Source organism: Bubalus kerabau, chromosome 15 (genome assembly GCF_029407905.1).
Source record: "Bubalus kerabau isolate K-KA32 ecotype Philippines breed swamp buffalo chromosome 15, PCC_UOA_SB_1v2, whole genome shotgun sequence".
NCBI lineage: Eukaryota > Metazoa > Chordata > Mammalia > Artiodactyla > Bovidae > Bubalus > Bubalus kerabau.
Window position 1 is genome coordinate 78147774 of NC_073638.1, and position 6709 is coordinate 78154482.

The window sequence follows — 6709 nt, forward strand, 5'->3', positions numbered from 1 at the left end:
TCTGAATGTAACCAAGAACGTCTTTTACTATCTGAACTCTTTCAAGTCTCAGCTTATCAAGGACTTCAACCTTCCTCCTCTTACACCTGCCTTTGGATTTGTGAGCCTGTCAGGGAGCTCTCTGCACAGCTCTGCTGGTTTCTTTGGGTTCCCCCCTTTTCCTGTCCGAGGATTTTCTGCAGATCAAAGTGTTAGTCATTCAGTTGTGTCCGACTCTTTTCAACTCCACGGACTGGAGCCCGCCAAGCTCCTCTGTCCATGGGATTCTCCAGGCAAGAATACTGGAGTGGGTGGCCATGCCCTCCTCCAGGGGATCTTCCCCACCCCAGGGACTGAACCTGGATCTACTGCATTGCTGGCTCAGATTCTTTATCATCTGAGCCATCAGAGAAGATGGGCTGTCCTCATTTTCTGTTTCAGAGACTCCTCTCTCTCTGGTGCCACATTCCCATTTAAATCTCTGAACGTGAGATCATAAGTTTTCTCTCTTTTCCTAGGACTCTACTATTTATTGTCTTGCCCAGTCATCCCACAGCCGACACGCCCCTCCTTCTTCCTTCACCTGTCCGTGGACCCTGTGTCACCGACAGCACTAGGCGGTTCTCTCCCACGGTCAGAGATCAGGCTGGTGGAGCCGCTCCCTGGTAGGAGGGTCCTCCCACTGGGAGAGACACTGGTTGCTGATGCTCGTCAAGGGCGGCTCAGCAGGGAGCTGTGCGGGACTGTGGCTGCCAGCCCCCACCCTGGGGCTGGGCAGGCATAAGTGGACTCCTGAGGGCTGGTAGCTCCAAGCGCTCACCTGTCAGTCTCACCTAGAGGCTTCTCCGGGGCTGGCATTCTGCTGCATGGAAAACACGCAGGATTCGGAGTCAAGCTTATCCAGATCTGAATTCTAGCTCTGTCCCTTCCCAGCAAACTGCATCTCTGAGTTTCCATTTTTTCTCACTTGAAAAATGGGGATATTATGGAGTTGATGGGGTGACTGAGTAACTATACACTCTCACACACACACACACCCCTGTGCATAAGTTTTTGGTACCCATCAACCCCTGTGCTGACCTCAGGCTCCTGGTTTTCACAGCGTACGTTCTTGGTGGACTGTGCTGCTGCTTCTTTCCCCTTTCTGGCCGAGCTGGGTCTTCCAGACACCCTGCAGTGTATGTCTGTGCCTGGTGAACCTGCCTGTGACGAGCCACGCCACTGTGACCCTTAGACCCTTGAATCTGCAGATACGGAGGGCCGACTGTTTATGGATTCACTGAGGCTGACTCAGCTCTGGCCAGTAGAGTACTCCATCCCCGAGACATACTGAATGGAATGGTTTACAGATGGAACTTCCCTAAGAGATCTGTACTCTGAAATTATAAGGTCTATGAGCACATGAGTGAAGCTGCTATTTATCATCTAGTTGCCTAGTGGAGTGAGCCTGTCTGAGGGAAACCTGGCTGAGGTGAGCTGGAGGGATGTGGCCCGCGGGAGTCCTGAGGCCTTTATTTGCATCAACAGGTTAACCTGGCCATTTTTGTTGCTTGAGCCAATAAATTTCTTTCCTTTTTATTGGCTGCACTGTGAGTTGTGTGGGATCTTAGTTCCCTGACCAAAGACTGAAACTGCACTCCTTGCATTGGACTCGACGCATCTTAACCACTGGACTGCCGGGGAAGTATCTAAATCCCATCTCTTAATTAAGCCAGTTTGTTGGGCTTGAGTATGCAACCATGATATACAATGATATATATATATATATCATATATATATATCTACATGGTTATAAAATCACAACTTCTCTCTCATCATTTCATTTTTACCTCCTTGTTTAAATTGGTTTCCTTATTTTTATGTAGAAAAATAGAACTCAGTATATGTGCATGACATATTAGAAATTCTCCAGGTTCGCAGGCCCAGATCTGGATCCTGGTTTTGTCATTTATCAGTCTTGGGCAAATCAGTTAAACCTGAACTCCACTTTTCTATCAATAAAATGGGATTGTTTTTTGTTTATATGGCTGTTTTATGGGTTGAAGCTAATGGATACATCGGCAGATCATGTAGTAGGCCACCAATTAATGCTCTACTATTAGGTGGTAAGTAGGGCTTCCCTGATGGCTTCCCTCAGTGGTGAAGAACCTACCTGCCAATGCAGGATACACAGGTTCAAACCCTATGTTGGGAAGATCCCCTGGAGTAGGAAATGGTAACCCACTCCAGTATTCTTGCCTGGAGAATTCCACGGACAGAGGAGCCTGGTGGGCTACAGCCCATGGATGCACAGAAGAGTCGAACCCAACTTAGTGACTAAACCACCACCACCACCTTACACTATCTTGACAGCTTTTACTCTGTATGGTTGTCTATAGGGGCACCTCTTTCCAGGCGACACCTCTTAACCACCATGGTTTCCAAGTTGATCATGGCCTTGACCAAGGACAGTGCAGAAAGTTTTGGGAAAAGATGAAAGATGAGGAGGTGGACAGGAATTTGAAAGCTCAAATGGTGGAGGAGATGGAATTAGCCTTTTTAAAAAACATTTGCCACTGCAGAATTCTACACCCACTTTCTATTTATAAATATCCTTGTCTCCCGGCTTTGCTCCTCCTGTGGAAGACTCCAGCGGAAGAGAACAGATACAAAGAGCAGCTGGGAGCAGGTACAGACGCGCAGAGCAGAGGCTGGAGAACCGCCTGCCCGACGTGGGTCAGGTACATTTTACGGATTCTGGGGCAGGACGTCTCAGGAAACTTACGTCAGAAAGTGCTTTGTCCCTTGCCAAAAGCCTGCGCCGGCAGAGGAAAGGGGCAGCCATCCTCCGTAACCGGATCCCGCCACAGAGCCCCGGCTTTACTGCCCACTGTCCTGCGTTGGTGGCAGGAACACAAGATCGAAGGCCGCCGCGACAGCTGAGCAGAGATGATGCGCTGAGGCGGTGGGGACAAAGGGAGGAAGACAAACTCAAGAGGCACCTGAGAGTCCAGCCCTGACTTCGGAGAAGAGGGAGGGGTAGACAAGACTCGGGGTCATCTCCAGGCTTTCAGCCTGGGAAACAGGGTGATCAGCAAGTGCGGAATAAAGTGTGAGAACGCGAGCACCAGCGCAGGCTTGGGGAGGTGGGCTGAGATGTCACTGAATCTGAAGATGCTGAATAAGCATTTAGTGAGGACTGTCAGTGGAGATGCAATCCCACTTTCCCTCAGCTTGCCGCCTTCACTAGTTCTGTGACTTTGCCCGCGTTATCTGCACGGGTACAGTATCACCTTGCCTTCTAGTGCTTAAATAACCGCAACAGCTACCACATTCCCAATAGTTACTGTGACACTGGACTCAAATTTATGCTCCAGTAAGAGGAGTATTGGGAGAAGACAATGGCACCCACTCCAGTGCTCCTGCCTGGAAAATCCCATGGACGGAGGGGCCTGGTAGGCTGCAGTCCATGGGGTCGCTAAGAGTCGGACACGACTGAGCAAGTTCACTTTCTCTTTTCACCTTCATGCATTGGAGGAGGAAATGGCAACCCACTCCAGTGTTCTTGCCTGGAGAATCCCAGGGACGGGGGAGCCTGGTGGGCTGCCGTCTACAGGGTCGCACAGAGTCAGACACGACTGAAGCGACTTAGCAGCAAGAGGAGTATTACCCTCATTTTAGAGATGAGGAGCCTGAAGTTAATACAATCAAATAACTAGTCCCAGGTCACAGGGCTGCTAAGTGACAGAGGCGGGAATTGCTCCCCTCCCGCCAACCTGCCCTTAGAGAACCAGCTCAAACTCTACTCCTCCATGAAGTCTTCCCGGAGTCCCCCCAGCTGGATGCGAGCTTTTCTTCTTGTGGATCCCAGGGAGCTTGGTTTCAACTTCTGGCACATTCTGCCTGTCCAACAGGCATCACTGCAAGTATACCAGGGTTTGCTTTTTTTTCTTTGGCCTCAAAGAAAAAAAATGCAGGGTGGGGCCTTAGTTCCCCAACAAGGGATCAAACCCATGTTCCCTGCACTGGAAGCGTGGAGTTTTAACCACTGGACCGGCAGGGAACTCCCAGGCCTTGGTTTTTCACACATGGTTCTATTTAATCCTCCCAACTTCCCTAGTTCTGATGCTCTCGTCAGACTCCGTCCTTTCCTCAGTGCACAGGAAGGCCCAGGGGGCTGTGGAGATGTAGTACCTTCCCACGGCCCCTGTGCAGGGCTTCGCGCGCTGAGTGGCTGAGGGTTCTGTATACACTCTCAGTGTGGTCCCCTCGGGAGCAAGGGCCTGAGATGCTGGACTGCAGGAGGTGGGGAGCTGTCTGACGTGAGGCGCGGCTGTCGCTGCGTTTTCACCTCCTTTTTCGCTTCCAGCCAGAGGACACTCACCAGTCTTTGGGGTGCCAGCAGGGCAGGGCCGCAGACAGGATGGAAAGTCGGTAGGCACACTTCTGCTTCTTGTCCTTACCTCACCTCTGGCTCTTCGTACTACTCAGTTTGGAAATAAAAACTGCAAAGCCTAATAGATTTTTCCGTGGAAATGTGGCATTACCAGGGAACAGTCCATTCTTCTGGCTGCCCGAGGGAGGCAAAAATTAGTGCTAGAAAAGGTTCTCTCACCCCAGGCGGCTTCTTGGATTTGGGATGGGGCGGGTTTATTTCCTTACTTACTCTCCCTCAGGTAGCTGGCGAGTCTTCAAAAACTCCTCCAGGTCGCATTTTTGTTTCTCCCCCTTTTCCAAAGCACTGCCTTCAGCCATTTTTGGTCTGTGGTACTAATCTGAATCTACTTGGAAACATGTTTTTTTGGGGTGGTAGTAAGTTGGTTCCAGAACAACTGTGGTTTTTAATACAAAATTTGACTAATTGATCCCAGACAGGAGACTGGGGCCCCGGCTGCAGAGGAATCCACTTATGAGACCAAGGCAAACGTGCTTTTCAACATTTCCTCTCATGACAGTGTGTTTGGAAGACCTGTCTCCCCAAGACAGCGTGGGAAGGCAGGAACAGAAGAGGAAGCTGACTCATATGGACAAAGTTGGTTGGAAGGGAAACAGTTGCTTTAGAAAACCAATTGCTGCTACTAGCCAAGATATTCTTCTGCAAAGATTTCTTTTTGGGGGGGGGGCACTGCTGGCAAAAGGATCTTTCATTTGCAACTTTCTCTCTAGGACAAAAATCAGAATTCAAGACTCTGATTCTCTCAAGTCTGATGAGACAATAAAATGAGGGGTCAAGAGAGGGAGAAAAAAATGAGATGTCACATGTGACATCCTTAACCCTAAAAAAAAAAATCTCTCTAGAGGAGTGAGACACCCATCTTTGTTTACTTTCAAAAACAAACTCCAGAGCAATTCTCTGGCAGCCCAGTGATCAGAACTCTGTGCTCACTGCCAAGGGTGCAGGTTTGATCCTTGGTCGGGGAACTAAGACCCCAGAGCTGCATGGCTCCACCGAAACTAAAAAGAAAGCAAAAAAAAAAAAACAAAAAACCAAAACAAACCACCCAAAAGTCCAAAGATACAAATTACTATGGCACTAAGGGAGGCAGCACGAATGAACCCATCCAATAGGCAAGTATGTTTCAGAAGAATCCACTGAGGGAATTCCCTGGTGGTCCGGTGGTTATGAGTCCATGCTTTCACTGCTGAGGGTCCAGGTTTCATTTCTAGTTACAGAACTAAGATCCCATGAGCCAAGGCAAAAAAAAAAAAGAATCCAGTGAGGAGCTGACATGTAAATAAATCACTTTCAAAAACTGTTAGCCTTCAAATGGGGAGTAGATGTACTGGACTGATGTGCCCATAGGAATAAAGCCTATGGGACTGTATGGGACATACAGTAAGTGTCCCATCTGTATAAATCCCAATAGCCTAGACAAGTAACGGTGATCATTTCTATCTTCAGTTGTTTCACCTATTTATCATTCTGCAGAGGCAAAAGACCAGGTCTCTTCTAATCGAAGACCGTTTTACACTATCCTGCAGAAGGCTCTTTTCTTTGGTCCACTGATTTGACTACAAGGGAGGGCACCCGTCCTCAGATGGATGGACCCCTTACCATTCGGTTGACTGGCTACTTTCTCTCAGCACTCCATTGCTCCTAGGAAGCAGCAAACATATGTGCCTTGGAATGTGACTCGGGCTTGAACCTGGCTCTGAAACACACTAGCTATATAATTCTGAATGAGTTACTTGAGTCTCATTTTCTTTATTTCTAAAGTGGAGATACCTACTGTACCAAAGATTATGAGAAGTCAAGCCTGCATGGCAGGCGGGACAGTCACTACCATTGTTCTCCTCACTTGCCGTGTCTGCCACGCACGGCACCTTCAACTGACCAACTTCATGCACTCTCACTTCACCAGCTACACTTTTCCCATAAAGCCCAGGGAGGCTGCTGTTTCAGTGGGCCTGTTTTAAAGGGATCAATATAATTTTTTCCCACAGATTTTCAGATCAGAGAGAAGCGATGCCGCTGCTGTGTAAGCCCTGAACTCAGTGTGGGGTGTAGTTTCTCTTCTGTCCGTTTAGTTGGCAATATCATTACAAGCCTTGGGGGAGGAAGAGTTTGAAGGCAAAGATCTTGTCCAGCTGAGAGGACTTAAGAGAGACCTCACAAAGAGATGACCCTAGAACTGAATTTTACCATATAGGGAACACTTCAAGGGGGAGAGGGAAGGAGGACGTTCCTAGAAGAGGAACTACGTTCCTAGAAGAGCAAAACTACGGTGTGTTTAGGTAACATGAGAAGCTG